At 26.8% G+C, this 19,898-nt stretch overlaps 1 long non-coding RNA gene across 1 annotated transcript; it reads right to left on the bottom strand.

Annotated features, from left to right (window-relative positions):
• Nucleotides 1-16,330: 16,330 nt before the first annotated feature.
• On the bottom strand, nt 16,331-18,235 carry LOC136074794 (uncharacterized). The gene is made up of 3 exons (XR_010635443.1): nt 18,083-18,235; nt 17,670-17,766; nt 16,331-16,655 (listed from the first exon to the last, which is right to left on the bottom strand). It is a non-coding gene; the product is annotated as an uncharacterized LOC136074794 (long non-coding RNA).
• Between the last annotated feature and the right edge of the window lie 1,663 nt (nt 18,236-19,898).

Here is a 19,898-nt window from a genome sequence, read left to right as displayed (position 1 = left end):
GCAATACTAATGAAGTATTAGAAGTTGCAAATGCGGCATATGAAAGTCTAGTTTACTATTCTCTCACCTAGATTGATACAAAAAGTTTGCATTTAATCCAGTACAACCTGCTTCATGCTACTGTCAGAAAGGGCATCCGGTTTTAAGCTTTCATAATGACATTTATATGTCACTATGGAGAATCATTGAAACCACAAGTGTGGAAATATGGATTTTAACTTGCAAAAGAAAAACTTTATATCTGCTTTGTAAATCAATATTTTTTTTGGTTGTACTAATGTTTATGATATATTTTAATCAAATATTTTAGCTTGTCACTGTTTCAAACAATGTTCAAACCTCACTTGAAGCAGAAGTTTTAATGGAAACAACTTTCATGCAACGGAATAATGCAAGAGAAACTGTTGGCTTTTTCACAGAGTAAGAGTTATTCAAGTCCTATTTTTTGTCAGCTAACAAAATGTAAGAACCTTATTTCTTCACTTCACATTATTTTTACCTATTCATGCAAAAATGATATTTTTCTAGGTATATAATGAAAGCAAGAGAATGTTACAAGTTTATGAATTAAATAAAAATTCGCCGAAAAAAGGATAATAAATTAGGCTTTGAAGGGGTTCAGGTTTTACTAAAAGATTCTATTTGAAATATTTTTTTGAAATAGGCCACTTTTTAAAGAGATATTCATCTCTTCTTAATCTAGTAAAGATGGTAAACCCTACCATGGCTTCTTCTGAATCAAATATAATTGGATTTCAATTTATTGTGGCTAGATGTCGTCAAAAAATGGTAGAATTTACTGATAAGGTTAGTTTAACTTTAAAGTTATAATTTTATTGAATTCAACCCATCCCCCTCCTCACCAAAGCCTAGGGAGCTACATTTTTAAGTTGTTGGTACAAACCTCTCTCAACTCTTTAAATTCACAAGCTTTGAAGAAAAATACAAGCTTTGATGTACTACATGGAAAACTAGTTAAACGCAGTACATCAAGCAGGGTCGGATTTACCAATAGGAATCTTTATGTTTATTTAGTTTTAGTTTTAGCCAAATTTTGGTATTTATGAGTAATAAGAGTAATTCATGAGTAGTAAGAAATGTCTAGTTTCTCAAATATAAAATTATCTTGCCTCCAGTTTTTTACGCAAGCCACGTAAGACCTGTTAGTTAGTAAGCCATACCCAATGCTGATTCTTGTGGAATGCCACTTCACAACTCTTCACAGTTTTGTTTACTGTTTACATAACAAAAATTTTTTTTTTATACGATTAAGTGCTTTGTTTTTTGGTTTCACACAACTCCTTATACTGTTCTTTTTAAAAGTGGCATTTTTCTGCAGAACAAATTAAATTTATTCATTTTTAGTAGTGTAGCTAGTGGTTTCTTGAGTTAAATAACCATTACTCTAAGATACTTAATACACCGAGGGAACATTTATTAATATTTGGAAATTTTTCCCACCCACTACATACTTATTTAGACCCTCCCACCCCCTTCCTCCCTGTTTATTAATTTGTACTTGTCATCAAATAAACTTAAAATCAAAATTTAGGTTTTTCTTTATTTCTCATTATAATATCTAATATAAATCTAATGCTAACGCTAATGTAATGTAATTTGAGTTAACGCTAATGTAATGTAATTAAATTTTAACGATTATATTTAAACAACTGTTAAAAAATGTGCATTTGACCCCAAGCTACCCACTAAAATTAAATTGTTTATTTATATTCTGTAAAAAATTTCCACCTACCTTTTTATAAAGACCGTTTATTAGTTCCAGACTACAATTCTCACCAACTTCCTTTTGTTCACCCCCCCCCCCCTTCTCCTTTGTATTAAGCACCCAAGAGTAGCTTTTTTAAGGCTCTGGTTGATTCTTTAGCTTGTTGATTCTTCATATATTGGCATTTAATATTCAATTTAGACCTTTCAAGCTAAAATATTTTCAAACATTTTCTTCAAGGGGTTTAAGTATGCCATAAATAGTTACATTTTATTTTCTTCTTTCTTTTTCATTCAACTTACTTATCATTGCACTTGCTATGGCTGACCATTTCAGAGGTAATGGTTGCATGATTGCAATCACCTTGCAATAATTTGATGAAGTAGGTTCAAATTCAAGATGTAGGTGTATGTAGTTTAGTAGGCGAGTTTATAATTTAATTTTAGTAGGCGAGTTTATAATTTAATTTTAAGGTTACAAAATATTGAAACACCCAGATCTTGTTTGCAGATCGTTTTGGCAAGAATGAATTTAATTGGAGTCTTGTAGTCATTAAGAATGTAGTTAGAATTATTTCACCAACATGCATCACGTCATGCGAGTCAATATTTAAGTGTATAACCGTGTATTTAGCAGTTAATAAAGTTATTTGTATTGGTTTGGAGTTTACTTATACTGTTGTTGTCTAAATTTATTTTTGCAAGTAGTTCAGTTTCACCATCATAAATTTTGGATAGGATAATAAAGTTATTGAGAAGATTTTTGGTATAAATAATGAATATTAGTACAAAATCAGCCAATCGCTATATAGATTCAACTAAAACCACATGTTTTGTTCAGTTAGGTATGAAGGATTTTAGTCTTTTGTGAATTTTTCCTTGAAATTCATTTTTAAATACTTTTGCTAATTCTTCTGTGAGGGATTTTGTTAAAGTTGTTGTCAATCTTAACTCACAAATTAATAGTGGTTGCTTGCAACCTTGTTGAGAGTAAATTTGATTAAAAAAACTTGAGGAAGATTATATCAACATAATTTTTGTTTACAGTTAATTAGGTTGAAAAATCAAGACTTCCTAGTAGGCTTGTTTTGCAAGATTTGTAATTTTGCTACTAATGTTTTGGCTGCATTGGCAGTTACAAATTAATCTCAAATAAAATAAAGAGATTAAAACATAAGCACAAGTAATAAGGACCATGCTATAGCATATTCTTTAAATATACATCGGTGAATTACACCTGGATGAAGGTACACATGATGTTCTAGCTAATTTACTTTATTAGTAACTGATGTATTTATAAGAATTTATAAGTGTAATTATAAGAGAACAGTTTTTGTGTGAAAGTTGTTATTTGGCAGTGTGTTATTTATATTCCCTGACATAATCATATCAAAACATATCAATAATCCTTTTCACTAGGCTAGTTTTATTTTGGTTTATTGGTACATAATTGTTGTTAACCATTTGAAAGAAAATTAAATTCTTAAAAGACCTTAATATTATTTCAAATTGCACTTTTTGCTGCTGTAATTTGTTGTATTTGATTTTTAAAAATACATTTTAACAATATTTTATTTTATTTTTTTATTACCAATTTTAAAGAATATATTTACCGCATCATGCAATTATATCAAAAGTCTCTTGCAATCTTCGGTTAACTAATTATATATTAGGGTCACAATCCTTGTAAATGTTGACCAATATTGGGAAAGCACTGTTTATTAACTTTATTAAAATGCAAAATATTTATATGTTTGTATATTTATTATTAATTTATTATATATAATAAGTTTTTATTTAACCCCCAAATTAAAAAAATTATTTATCTTTAAATAAAATGTGATCAAAATAGTGCTTGATTCATAGCTGATTTCTTTGCGCGATCTTCACTGAATTAAAATAGGTTACCACTTTCTGATTCTATAAACATCTATAGTGGAAAAACGTTTAGTTTATTTAATTATTTTACAGATATGTGTAAAATAATTAAATTAACTAACTCTGCTAATAAACTAACTCTGCTAACAAACTAACCATATTGATATGACTATATTATATAACTATATTATACATTTATATGGACCCTGCTCATTTTTAGAGGTTTTAAGTTGAAGTTATTTTTACTTCAGATTTTTTTTAACCACTCTTTCGAGCAGGTTGACATGAAATAGAAACCGTTGAAAACAAATTAAAAACCGCATCTTCTTTCATTTTTTGACCATTTTTCTAAATATATAAAACTTTCAAATAATGAGGGGGTCTTAAACTTTATTTGGCTGTATCTTTTGAGCGTCAAAATATATTTAAATAAAATTTGAAGCCTAATTACAATTTATGATAGGATTCAAGATAATACTTTGTTTCTTTTCAAAAATTACTTGCCCTCAACCAGGGGGATGCAGGGGGCGTTATTCAGAGGTATTTCTACTCTTGTTTGCAAATCAATTGGTTTGTGCCTGAAATTGAAGTTAATTTTATTTAGAGACTAATTACAATTGATCTAATATCAAACTAATGGCATAAACACAATAATTAGACAAAATATTCTCAATAAATTATGTCAATTGTCTGATAAATTGTTTCAATTAAACAATTTGGTTGAGTATTGATTTATAAAATTTAAAAATCTAATACAGAAAATACTAAATAAAAACGTTTTTGTACAAAATGAGTCTGCAAAAAGCAAGATCTCATTCAGAAAATAGGAGGTGGATATGTTTCTGTTGTGTCAATAAAGATAAAAAATATCTATCTTTGGAAAAGAATGATTCATTGATTCATCTGATCAAAGACTTTGTGGACCCTGGATTCAGTCTGAGCATAAGTTCTCATCCGTCAGGAATATGCGGAAGCTTCAAGACAAACTTATATTTAAAACAGAAAGACAAAGCTATCCGTAAATCTGTGGAGACTTCCTGGATAAATGGTCGTGATCAAATTAAAAAGTTGGGAAGAATTAAACAAAAAGATGACAACTGCAATTGTGCTATTTGCTGGTTAGGGCAATACTAAAAGTAGTACTAAAAGTAGTAGTACACTTAATCTTTCTGAATTCACCTAGGTAGAATCTGAAAACATTACATTTGAAAAAAGAAATTCATTTTGCTCAGAATGCTGTCAAATTGTTGGTCCTGGTATTCGACATCCTTGCAGCAAAAAAAAAACTTTTCAAAATCTTTACGCCTTAATTACTTCAAAGAATTAAAGTATGACTGACAGAGTTGTTTCTTGCACTCTAAAAAAAATATTTGTTGGTGATTGTAAAAAAATAAAACTTGCAACACGAGGAAAAGCTCTTCCTGTTAAAGTATACAGAGACCGATCACCTATAAGGCATTTAAGAAGTGAAACAATCATGAACTTGAAGATAAACCATGATCTTCCGAATTGTGCAGTGTTAGAAATAATGAAGGAGATAAGAAAAGATGTTAGACGATCTGGAGTACAGGAGAACACTTATGCTGAAGTTACAAACAGGTCACGCTACTTGAATAGCTTTTACGATGTGAAAAAATGTCAGCTCAAGATCGGTAAAAACTTTTTTGAAAAAGATATTGTTTATTGTACTGACCTATCTATGCTCGTAACTGAAGTTTGTTCCTTCAGAGAAATGGATACTTTTAATTCTGTTGCACGCCATGGTATTGATGGCGGCATTTAAAGCTGCACGTAATTGCAGCTTTAAATGAAGTTTAATACTTAGTAGGTTCATAATAGGTTCTCGTTTTTATACGCATCTGATTTGTGTTTTAATGCGTGTCCGACACAAATGGATAACGCACATACCACAAAGATGCATTTTCAAAAAGGTTTTTAGTACGCATTTACAAATTAATGTGTCGACTGGCGGTAATTTCTGCAGGATGTAAAACTTATATTATAAATTATATTTATAAATTAAAATTACGCTTATAATTTATATTTTGCACACAAAAATAGTTTTTTTTCAAATTTAAAACTTTCATTTCAACTGCAAAATCATTAGTTTTTATTAAGGTTATACAGTTTTGCTATATACTCATATAACCTTCGTAAAACTTGAGCTTCGTTTTAATCGCATATGCCGGTTTTTAACCAGGTAAAATTTCTTTACGCATAACAGAAATCTCAGTGCCTAATAATGAATGAATGTATGCTTTCGCTGTACAGTATACCTATTAGGCACAAGACGTGTTTAACGTCTAAAACAAATATTAAAACGCGTTAACACATTTTTTAAACGTGTTACACACGTCCTTGTGTTCCTACTGGATGTGTGTAACACGTTTGTTCCTTCTGTTCCTACTGGGTATCATAATGCAATATAATTACTTAAAAATACGGAACGTTTTTCCACGAAGTTTTTCAAAAAAACACAATCAAGTTTTGTTGAAGTATTCTAAGAACAAATTTTTCACATCTTAATGATAACAACATTGTTAACAATAACAACAAGAACAAAAACCAGAATATTGAAGATTTTTCAAATAAAAAAAACTAAAATAAAGTAAATATTTTGTATACTAAAAACGAGTTTAATATTATTTTTTTGAAGTTTTTTGAGCCAACCAGGTTCGCTCGAAGTTTAATAATAAAGTAATTATTATACAATATATAAAAGTTAAAATAATTATTATTTATTGTTGTTTAAAAAAAAACAACGCTAAATAAGGGTGTTTAAATGCGTGCGTAAACGCGTCCGTTTAAGCAGTATTGGGTCCGGAAAAAATAACACCTTTCTCCGCACTTTCCAAATAATAAATAAGGTCGGATAACTCCATTGCAACAGCGTTCATAAGTTAAGTTTCTGCATTTTCTTCCACATAATGCGTAATTTTCAGGACCTATTATAAATAATTTTATCTTTATTAAAAAACTAAAGAAAAAAAATAAAAAGAAGAAAAAACAAGCTATTAGTAAATTTATAAATTATAGTTATAAATATATACAATTTTACAGTTATAATTTTATTAGTTACAAATGTTAGAGAATGGAATAAAGAGTCTAAATCAAATAAATAAATAATAAAATAGAACTTTTTAGTTAAATTTTTCAATGTTTCAACTGGTTAATATTTTAATTTTAATTGGTTAATTGGAATTAACACAACAAAGCTTTAAAAAAAAAATAATTTTATGTTTATTAACAAGGTTTGTGTAAAACTTAATTGGCATTTCAAGCATATATAACTTGTTTTGATAAAAAAAATATAAAAATGTAAAAAACTGCTTTTTGTTGTCAAGAGTAAATAAAGTTTTTTTTTAAATATAAATAAGAGTTACATATAAGTTACATTAAAAAAGAGCAAAAGAAAGAAGCAGTAGAATCTTATGTTGTTGGGCATTTTTAATTATGAGATTGTTTTTAGACTTTGCGACTTGATTTCTCGATTAAACTTATTTGTTTGACTGCGAACAGCAAATCATTCATATCTTTTTGACTAGAATCGAGTTTAAAGTTTCAGTGTTGTCTCTTAATAAATAGGAACTACAATACCTTACTAGAACCAACCCAAAACACGTTTCCATTTAAATGTATTGATGTTTTACTTTTGCTATTTTATTGACAATATCCTAAAAATTTAAGAAAAGCTGCCATATTAAAAATAGTTATTACTTCAAGTTTTTCTAGTGACATTTTGTTTATTTCAATATAATCTATTAATGTTGTAAGTTTTACCTTATTATATAATAAAAATGTTTTTTCTTTTTGATCAATTTTTTGCACTTAACGCAAAATCAGCAAAAAAATAATTATAATAAAAAAAACTGATTTTTGTTTAATCATTTTTAACTATGTTAAGCAGTGTTTTTTCTTGAAACTAACTTTGGTAAATGAGCTTAACAAAAAATTTTTTTAACCTTATAACCTTTAATGATTTTTGAAACTAATGGCGCGTTAATTACTACTTTACTAGAATTTTTGACAATAAAAAATTTAGTTTAAAAATAATATTACTAAATTTTTGACAAATCTTTTGATGAAACTTTTAAAAATTAAAAACAAAGTTTTGAAGTTTTTAGTGATTTTTTTTACCGAAATATCATATTAAATAAACGTACGAAAGTTAAAATAAAGCCCTAAACTTTCCTTTATAACATTTATTCTGAAAGTTGCATATAACTTTAATCTAGAAGTAGCATTTTAAGTTTATTCTGGAAAAATTTTTTTTTTCAAAAGAATTCTTTTTTAAAAAATACTTTCATAAAATATTTCAAAAAATTATTTGAAAAATGTATAATTCTGAAAGCATTTCACTTTGAGTTATGAAACTGTTTTTAGCAAAAATTTAGTTATTTTTGACTTAAAAATTGAAATTTAAACAAAAAAGATATATAAAGTTTTTGTAAAATTGATAGAGTTTTTTGTTTATTTTTGATAATTTTTGCATCGATTTAAAGACCTAAAAACTACCTTAAATACTCCATTAATAGGTTCTTAGAAAAAATCTTAGACAAATTTTTTTTTCAATAAAACTCATCAAAAAATTTTCAGAAATTAACTTTCAATTGGAAATATTAGCGAAATTGTTTACTTTACATAATTTTTCAGATTTGCCTGAATTTAGTTATCGTCGATATCTTGCAACTTAAAATAATCGCCTTGGTTTATAAAGTATATGCAAATATTGTCAATAAGGATAATATTATAATAAATGATAAAAATTTTCAAAAATTTGTATCACTTACACATTATTTGACGAGGTCCATCAATAGCATGAACACTTGCAGAATACATTACCATAAAAGCCAGCATTATAATTAAAGGACTCATGATTGAATGATTCTAAACATAATAATTTTGCTTAATAAGGTAATTCCTACAAAAATATTAGAAAGCATGCCCTGTGAAAAATATAATTATGTGAACAAGCAAACATAAACTAGCGTTTTCACACTTTTTATGTGCTTATGTATTTTTATAAATTTTTGATACAATTATAGAATAAATATAGGTATGTATATACCTTAATGTTTTTTTTGATTTTTGATTTTTAGATATGTTTACTTATCAGCTTTCTGATTAAGAAAATTATTAATTAAAAAAATTATTTATACAAAAATTCAATAGAAAAAGTTGGTCGAAAAACAAAAATAGATTTTTATTACTTTCATTTAAAAAGTGAGATTTAGGAAACCACAAAATTAAAAAAAGTTTTTACTGTGTTTTATTGATAACTTGTAATGATCTTTTAATTGTAAGCTGTGCTATTAACAAATTTAAAATTAAAGGTTAACTTCTTGTTTGCGCAAATAGTTGTTACTGCGTTATTAATAACCTTTTAAAACTCTTATTGGTCAAAAAATGAAGGGCTCAAAAATAAAAAAGGTTTATGAATCACAACGTAGTTGAAATAATTTATTAAAAAAAAAAAAGTTGGCTTATATTAATTTAAAATCTAGATTTTGAATTAATATTATTATTATTATTATTATTATTATTATTATTATTATTATTATTATTAGTAGCAGGATGATTCTGAACCTCACCTGAAGTAGTTAAAAGAAGTTACTTCTTGTAAGCATTACTTTATAACAAGTTGTTGTTGTCATTATCATTATTATTGTTATTATTATTATTATTATTATTATTACTATTATTATTATTATTGTTACTATTATTATTATTATTATTATTATTATTATTATTATTATTGTTATTATTATTATTATTATTATTATTATTATTATTATTATTATTATTATTATTATTATTATTATTATTATTATTATTATTATTACTGTTAATACTATTGTTTTATTTAACTAAACGTAACCAATAATTTTATTTCTTACCATCCAGTTACAAAGTGCTTATTGTGCTGTCGGTTTTTAGAAAGTGTAGAAAATATGCTTTTATTGAATGCAGAGAAGAAATCAAAAAAGAGATTAAAATTTTGAAAAAATTTAGAAATTAAAAAAGTGTTAGAAAAAGTTTTTTATTTATTTTTATAACTTTTGTTGTTTTTTTTTATATTAATATGCGGTTGAACTTATAAAACTAATATAATTCTTGAACTTGAATTGAATTTTTTAGATAAAATATAAACTAAAGTTAGCATTAGTTTAATTTTTATCTTTTTATGAAAGCAACAGTTTGCTTTTTTATGAAAGCATCAGTTTAATTTTTATCTTTTTATGAAAGCAACAAAAATATTTTTGCAGAAGAATGTTTCATGGATTTTTTGATTCCAAAGAAAATTTGAATCTGTCCATAATATTAATATAGGCACTGCAACATCTGACAACGTAATATCAATAATCAATAAAACACGGAAAAAGAAAAAAGATATGACATTCTTCCATCGTTCAACTGATGACTTAAAATACAATAACTTTTTATGCTTCTATTGCAAAAAGTAGAACCACCGCTGTAAGCCAAGTTGTTTTTTAACTTTTCAACTATAGTTGAAAAGTTAAAAAACAACGTTATCCTTATCGTTATATTGTTATTATAATAACAGTATAACGATAAGTTTGTATTGTAGACGCTTCAACATTATTTTTCAAATATTGATAATATTTTTAAAATAATGTTGAAGCGTCTAATTTAGTAGAATAAAAAAATTTTAATTTTTTTTATCTTTAACTAGTCCAAAACTCATCACCCATTATTATTCAAATATAAACGTCATCAAATATAAACGTCCTCAAAAAAATTTTACAGTCAAAAATTTTTATTCCAGGTGAATAAAAAAAAGCAATTGCTTTTTTTTATTCACCTGGAATAAAAATTTGAGCTATTTAGCTTAAATTTTTATTCACGTTAAGATGAGCAACTGCTCCAAAAACGCAATTTCTTTTTTTATTCATCCGGTTTAATAGCTGTTAAAAAAATTCCTAATTTTTCATTATCTTATAAATGGATATTTATAAAACTATTTATAAGATATTTTTATTATCTTATGAATAAATTTGATATTTTCAATATTAACAAATATTATACTTTGAGTAGCCATAGCGAATTGATTAGCGCGCTTTCCGGTTGGCGCGAGACCTTAGAAAGACGTCTTTTGAACGCTCAAAAGACGTCTAAAACGTTTAAAAGACGTTTAATAGACGTTTCTTTTACGTCCAGTGCCTACTGGGTTGCATCAGAAGCTAGAGATCCGTGGTTCAACGCAACTCCTGGGCAAATTTTATAAAATCGGTAAGGAAGGAGGCGTAAACTTCTCTTTAAATACTCTTCCGCAGTGGTCTTTGATAAAACCGTACGGAACTCTTTGGACACCTAAAATAAATAAACCTAAAATATCATACTTCTTTACCTGAATGATTCTGCATAGCAATTGCAATGCCGGGATCCCGGCCTTTTTTATTATCTCGAAATCCCGGGATTGTCTAACATAAATCCAGGGATTCCCTATGAGATCAAACAAAACAAAGCGTAATGAAAAAATATATAAAAAATAACAATATTTTTGCGTATCAATAAAATAATTTTTATTTAGTATAAAATTGTAAAAACTATTGTATTTTCAGTTGTACAATAAAATACGATATCGAAAAGGATTGATTAAAAGAAAAACAAAAGTGAAAATGTTCCCACTATGTTATGTTAATTAGCATATACACTATTTAAAAACTGAATACGATCTGATTAAAATAATAGATTTGTAAGCAATGAATAGTATTGTTATAATATGCGTGCTTGCCAGGCCCGTACCTTAAGGAGCAGGAGGGGGTCGTTATATTTATGGCAGAGACATAAATATAACGACGATATTTAGAGATTATTTTAGGAATACACTCTAATATAGAACAGTTCAATATAGAGTTTAGTATGGATTCGGACGCACAAGGAAAAAGAGAGGTCAACTCACTCCTTAATGCACTCACTAAGCTCGAATTCATAATTGGTATTATAACTTTATACTGCTTACTTCACCCGTTGTCGTATATAACAGAGAGGTTACGCAATTTACTAACAAGCTAAGAAACTTACGCAATTTACTAACAAGCTACTCGTATGGCAAGTAAATTATTTGTAGAACCAACGTTTCCCACAATCACTCTGAGACAGACCTACAGAAATAACGTACCTTCAGAGTGTCTCCATGAATATTATAAACAAGCCTTGATTATACCTTTTCTCGACACCATCATTTCAAAAATCAAAATACGATTCCAAAAGACAAATTGCATTGCTGCTAAGGTTTCATGTTTTGTTCTCTCGATAATTTACAGTGAGGAGATAACTGCTTCTCAGGAGTTTGTTGAAATGTATAAACGTGATCTTCCAAACTCAGAAGCCAGTATGACTGCAGATAGGCTTGGTTCATTAGCCATTATGAATATCCACTACAATTAAATTGTTGATTATAAACAAGTCTTAAAATTATTTTTTACTTTACATCAGAGAAAATTGTATGAAAAAAGTTTAGTTTTTGAATAAAAATTTAAACCATTTATCAAAGTGTTATTAATCTTTGTATCGATACCCATTTTCTAAAAAGGAGCTTGCTTATACGCCTACGCAGTATAAAAATAGAAAAAATATTCGGAGAACAATAAACTCGTTTATGTAAACATTGCTTACAGAAATATAGCTATGTTTCACGAAAATGATTTTTTTGTATCAATATATATTACGGTTTACGGTTTATAAAACCGCATACCCACACTTTGTATCATTTCAGCGCGTTTCTTATCAGATAGAATCTTAAAATTAAAAAGTAAATCAGCATGTCGTATGTGGATTTTACAATTAAAAGTACTCAGTGCAACTAAGGCATAGAACACGCAAGCTTTAAAAAAAAACGCCGATAATTTTAAACAAATCCGATTGGTTGTTAGTGGCAAACCGAACCCAGGGCCGCTCTAACCACAGGGCTTAATTGACTATAGCTTCAGGGCGCAAGCCTTTTGGGGGCGGCAATTTTTATTTGGGATATCTATATATTTTTTTCTTATTAGTTATTTAGTTATTAGTCATTAATTTATTAGTTTTATAAAAATTAAGTTTTCATTTTATTAGTTTTCACTTATTTTTAAAGTAAAACTAAATTTTTGCGTATCAATAAAATAATTTTTATTTCGTATAAAATTGTAAAAACTATTGTATTTTTTATAGTAAGTGCTTTTCCTTTTACATAATTGTTAGCTAAAAGTTAATTAATAATGATAAATATATATTTTTAACGATACTATAACGTAGTTTAACAAAATATTTAACTAATAAACGAATTAACCCCTAAACCGTCACCTAATTTTTGTTCGCAATAGCTATAGATATAAGAAACAGATATATTCAAAAACAATTTTAATATACATAAAAATTTTAATTTACATAAAAATTACAAAAAAAGACGCAAAATATTACTCCATTATAGTAGATTCGACGCCCGATATTTTCCACATGGATCAATTAACCATTGTTGTAAGATATGTCAATAAAAATGGAACACCCGTTGAAAATTTTTTTAAATTTTCAGAAAATACTGGCAATAATAGCGCAGAAATGCACGACTGTATTTTAAAGCTATTATCTGATTTAGATATTAGTTTGGAAGATTGTAGAGGACAATCTTACGATAATGCATCTAATATGTCAGGTACATATAGCGGCCTCCAAGCACCATTAAATCCAGAAAAAATCTTGCCATTTGCGTGCCCTGTGTTGCACATTCTTTAAATTTAATTGGACAATCGGCAACTGAATGCTGCGTACAAGCAACTAAATTATTTTTATTTTTACAAAACTTATATAATTTCTTGCATCAACATCAAGATGGAAAATTTCGAAAAATGCGCTAACAGCAAAAAATAAAGTTCCCAAAAAACTAAGCAACACTCGATTGTCAGCAAGAGTTGGTTTAATGAAAGCAGTGGTTTCCGGGTATGAAAAATTTAAAGATGCTTTGAATAAAATTTACGAAGATAAATTTCAAAAGCCTGCTTTTGAAATTTATCTTCGTATATATATATATTCTATAGAGAATGTTCTTAGACCAATAGTGTTTTAAAGATGACCTTTTGACACACCCCATATGAAGAAGAACTCCAAGAAACTGCTGAACATCTTATGAATTTATTGATTTTCAATCTTAAAAACGTGAGCTTCTTCTGAGGGGACGCTGCTTATTTATTTCTTGCGTTGCGTAGCGATTAGTTTCAACTACCGTAGTATTTATAAGCTCTTCGGTAACAAAAAGTCTAAAGAAATCTAATGGTTTCTTCAAAAAGGATCGGCAGTAAATTGAATTTGTTTTACAATATTCGGCTCATCTTTCCATTGGATTGAATTTCTAGATAGATTTGTATCAGAAGTTGTTTTGTCAGGTAAAATATTACTTATAAGATATACCTGTGAAGCTTTGTTTTTATTTTGTCTATAAGCAAGACCACCCGTTGTTCCAGCTCTTTTTGGCGACATTAAAAAATCTTCTGCAGTGGCTGCAAGATGAACGTCTGTAAACTGATTGCTATCACTTTCTTCAGTGTTATTATCTTCAGAACCTGATTCTGATACAGTCAAGCTCGAAGGCGTAGTAGTATAAACAAAAAATGAATCCAAATCTTCAATATCATCATCTTCACTATCCTCACAATCTTCCATAATTATATGTGCTGATCCAATTGTGGAATATCTGTGTTGAACTAATATGAGATATAAATTTATAAATTATCCATTTATAAAAAAGAAATTACTTATCTATAAAACACATTAATTAGTATACTGTGTAAAGAAATTCGTCCACACTAAAATGTTTTTTAATATATTAAAAACATTTTGTAAACGTTGTGTAAATCAAATTTTTTTCACATTTTTAATAAAATTTATTTCACTAAATTTGTTTCCAAATTAGGATCAAATTAGGATCAAACCTAATATTACAAGGTAAACTAAAGCAACAAAATTAAAAATACAAATAACTTCTTTCTGATAATCTATATTATAAACATTTCTCAATTACAACTTTTATCTTCTCAATTACATCATACGATTTCTTATTTACAACTTTCATGTTCTAAATTACATCATACGTTTCTCAATTACAGCTTTCATCTTCGAAATTAAATTTTACATTTCTTAATAACATCTTCCATGTTCTAAATTACATCTTACGTTTCTTAATTACAACTTTCAAGTTCTCAATTACATCTTGATAAGGTGTAGTCACCGCAATGCGTTATACTCATTACGGTGTTACGAGTAAACTCGTTCTTCGGCACTGGAGAAAAAAATTTATTCACTATTGCCAAAGTACAAGTATACTCGTAGAGCTTATTTTTTCTCAGTTATATTCAGAATAAAAAATACTAAAGAATTGTTTTAGATTAAAAATATTTTATTTATTGAAATGTTGATATCTAGCCTTGGCAATGAGAATGAAACCACAAAAATCAGCCTCAGCAAAAATTAATCATTGCAGACATTATGGCTCAAAGAAACAAAGCATAGTTTAAAATAGCTTCGCAGCGAACGTGTTAATTCCTAAAAATTAAGATTTTTAAAATTTTCAAGAATCGCTTTGCTCACTAATATAAAAGTTTCATTGAAAAAATCCATGATAGAATCTTAAAAATTTTGATTCATTTGGCATGGAATGACATAATTTCTTAACAGCATCAAAACTCATGATAAACTTTTAGAATGATTGTTTTTTTATACTCATATTATAAATTTATTCTTCTTATTTTAGAGATAAAGGTTTCACTAGTTTTTTTCTATAAATAAGAGAGATCTTTTATTTATTGGCAAAACCAGCATTTTTCGGTGTTTAAGATCCAGACATGGAACAAACACGGAAAATTTATGTTTATTAAAAATTTATAGTTACGTTAAATAAGGATTTTATCCAAACAATTGCGATGATTGAGACCTAAGAACAAAATAAAAATTAAAAAATCGCCATCCCTACGCCCCCCATTTTTGGCCAAGCATATAATTTGTTTTTTTAATTTGTATTCCAATTTTTGTTTTTTTACATTATTCCTATTTTCTATTTCTTATTTATAATTCCTTTTTTTTTCATATTTTTTATTCCTCAAGCATTTTTATACCTCTTTTATTCTCCAAAAGCATTAACTTTTTCTAAGGTTGTGCAGTTTCAAAGACACTTATTTCACATATTTTGGTCTGCAAAAATTTTAATGGCAATTTTAATAAAATTTTAATTAAAATTTTTAAATAAAGCGGGCTTTTTTTAGAAATTAAAGATTATGGCCCTCCACTCCGAAGCCCGTGTCGACAGCCATGGGAAGTAAATGGACAAGGCGTTAATGTTAAAGTAAAAAAAAATTTCCTCTTCCAAACTTGGATGTGCAACGTTATTAAGCTGACAATACTATTTTAAGCGAGTAAGTAAGTTAGTGGTGAGTTAGTAAGGTGTATGAGCGAGTAGGTAAGTTGAATTTAAACCCATCTAATTTGCCTTTCGTCAAAATTAGACGTTGTATTAATTGTAAATGTCCATTTTTAACCAGGTAAACGTAAGTAAGCACTTCCTGTTTGTTTTTTATATACCTATTTGCGCTAACCAAATTTTCTTTGCGCATACGCAGCTTTTTTAGTGCGCAATAATGAATAAATCTATTCTTTCGTTTCCAATATACCCATAAAGTAAAAAAATTTTTTTTACTTTATGTGTATATTGAAGAATTTTCGAATAAGAAAACAAAAATTAAATATAGGTTTTGTATATTATGAGTTTAATTTTAGTCTTTTGAAGTTTTTTGAGCCATCTTGGTTTGCTCGAAGTTTAATAATAAAGTAATTATTATCAATATATAGAAGAAAATATTTGTTATTTAATGGTATCTAAAAAAAAATTGTGTGTGTTTACATGCGAGCGTAAACGCGTCCGTTTAAGCAGTATTGAGTCCGGAAGTAATAACATCGTTCTCCACACTTTCCAAATAATAAATAAGGTCGGATAATTCCTACGCAACAGCGTTCATAAGTCAAGTTTCTGCATTTTGTTCCACATACAGCGTAGTTATCAGGACCTAATATAAAAAGTTTTATCTTTATTAAAAAACAGAAACAACAAAAAGAAGAATCAAGTTTTTATAAACAAGCATTAAGTAAAGTTATATGTTTATAGTTATAAATCTATATAATTTTATAGTTATAGTTATATAAGTTATAAATTTTAGAGTATTGTTATTAAAGTCTTATAAAAATTCATTAAAATTTTTATAAAATATTTAATGTATTTTTTTACCGAAAATTTCATTTGAAATAAAAGTACAAAAAAGAAAATGTTGGTAGAACTGGACACTAGTTTTAAATTTTAATTAATTTTTTTTTTTTATAAATAAATATTTTTAAATTTATTTTCATTACTTTTTTTTCATTTCAAGGATAGTCTATAAATTACGCAATGCTAAATTTCACTAATAAACAAAACAAAAAAGATCGAAAGTTTTCCCTCGCAGTGCCTTAAGTTGAATAAAAAATAAAAATAGCTTATCAAATTTATTAAAAATCACCACGTAAAAAAGCTTTAGTCCGGAGGAAGAAATATTTTATTAACATTTGATATTTTTGAAAAAATATTTCTGAAACTAATTCACTTTGTTATGAAACAAAAATTTAGTCAAATTTGAAATTTAATCAAAAAAGATATAAAAGTAACACGGATTTGTGCCCGAGTTACATTTTGTTTTTTTTTTTGATTAAATAGGTATAAAATGTAACACGGATTTTTCAGTTTCGATAATTTTTGCATCAATTTAATTTCTCAAAAAAAAAACGGTTTAAAAAACAAACAAGTTTAAACAATTTTACTGTAAAATTTTTTTTTCTTTCAAAAAAATCAAAAGATATTTCGGAAACTTATTTCCAATTGCAAAAATTTGCAAAATTGTTCGCTTTACATAGCTTTTCAGTTCTACTCGTTTTGAGATTTTGTCGTAATCTTAAAACAATCGCCTTGGGTAATAAAGCATATGCAAAAATTGTCAATTAAGTAAGATTTAATTATTTAATATACATTTTTAAAAATTCATATTTCTTACACATTATTTTACGAGGTCCATCACTTGCTTGAACACTTCCAGAGAACATTACCATAAAAGCCAGCAGTATAACCAAAGGATTCATGATTCAATGATTCTAAACATAATAATTTGGTCTATAAAGATGTTTCTTACGTAAAAATATATTAGAAAGCATGCCATTTGAAAAACGTTTTTATGTGATCAAGCAATTTTATCGTTGTTATTATGAACTAGTATTTTCACACTTTTTATGTGCTTATGGATTTTACCATTTTAATACAAATATACAATAAACATATACATACCTTAATTTTTTTTTTTTTTAATTTTTAGATATCTTTACTTATCAGCTTACTGATTAATGAAATTATAATTTAAAAACATTATTTATACAAAATCTTATAGGAAACATCGGTCGAAAAATAACTTACAAAAATAGATTCATTTAAAAAGTGAGATTCAGGAAGCCACAAAATTAAAAAAAGTTGTCACAGTATTTTATTAATGACTTGTAATGATCTTTTAATAGTATGCTGTGTTATTAACAAATTTAAAATTAAAGGTTGGCTTCTTATATGCGCAAATAATTGTTTTTGCGTAATCAGTAAACTTATAAAACTCTAATTGGTCAAATTATAAAGGGATCTAAAACAAAAAAGGTTTATGAATCACAACGTATTTGAAAAAAATTATTTGAAAAAAGAGCCTAAAATGTTTCAAAATCTGAAAATTTCAATATTGTTAAAATTAACATTACTGAAAGAAGATTGCACATTCTAACATCTAGTGCAATATCTGTCTGCTTTCTCTAAACTATCTTTCTCACTCAACTTCTTCTGACTTTCACTCAACTATCCTTCGTTCTTCTTAACTCACTTACTCTGTCTTTCTTGTCTCACTTACTTGGTTTGTGAAGCGAGTCAAGATGCTCTTTAATGAGCTGAACTCATCTTTGCGGGTCTTGGTAATGTAACCTCAGTATGGCAAATAGGCGGAGGAGGATAAAGCACAATACCAAAAATATTTCAATATCTAGATTTGGAAAATATTTTGTCTTAGTCTCAAGAAAATTAGGTACAGCAGGATTTTTAGTGCTTAAGGTAACCTCTATAGAGAAAGCAAACTTTTTAAAAATTTATGTCAAATAAGAATGTTTTAAAAAAAGTGACAATGAAAATAAAAATAGTCACATCAGTTTGGTGAAAACAGTATACTTATTTAAGTTTTATATAAAAAAAGAAATTTTGAAATCAAATGACAGCTTTGAAACTTAGCATTTACACTATCGTTTTTTAATTCTAATTTTTTGATATATTTAAATGAATTTATTTCTCTTGTCTTTTTTTATTTATTAGTTTTTATTTTTTACGGATATTGGTTATTTTTTTAAAGATTTTAACGGATTTTTTTTTTATTTTCATTTTTTTAAATTTCATTATAATAACTCTATTTTCTTTGCACTTGATAAAGCTCACATAGGAGCTCTAGGAAAAGATTGTGGTGACTCCAGTCATCCATATCTTCTTTCTGCCCCTGTCTGTTTATATAAATATATTTTTTTCTTTTTTTTATGGAATAATTTTTTTATATTATTGTATGAACAGCAATATATATATATATATATATATATATATATATATATATATATATATATATATATATATATATATATATATATATATATATATATATATATATATATATATATATATATATATAAAATTCAACCTCCGAAAAAATATTACCAAAAAATTATGGATCCTTCTGTCCATAATACTGATATAATCACTGATATAATCAAAAAATACTAATTTTTTTGTAATAGGGATTGTCCTCAAACTACGCAATAAATTACACAACGTTTAACTTATTTAATACATAGAAGTTTCATTTTCTCTTTTGCCTGATGATTTTTATTAAACTTAAAGGATTATTTTTATTTTTGTATGGTTTAATCAAAGTATCTGCGAGGGAAAACTTTTGATCTTTTTTGTTTTGTCTTTTATTCAAATTTAAATATAATTTTAATTTAAATAATAGACAAAATAAATTGTCCTTAAATTATGCGTTGCATAATTTATGTACAATCGCTCTTTATCAGATCAAAGTCAGGTCAAAACACATCATTCGAATACAAAGGTCATCAAAAATATTTTTACAGTTAAAAAGCGCGCTGAAATGATAAAATTTGAAAGAATTGTTGTTTTTTTTTAAGATTTATTTCGTTTAATTTAGTTTTAGTCAAAA

Source organism: Hydra vulgaris, chromosome 01, assembly GCF_038396675.1.
Source record: "Hydra vulgaris chromosome 01, alternate assembly HydraT2T_AEP".
In the NCBI taxonomy this organism is placed as follows: Eukaryota; Metazoa; Cnidaria; class Hydrozoa; order Anthoathecata; family Hydridae; genus Hydra; species Hydra vulgaris.
Note: the sequence above shows the minus strand (reverse complement) of the source record. Positions and strands in the feature narration are given on the sequence as shown.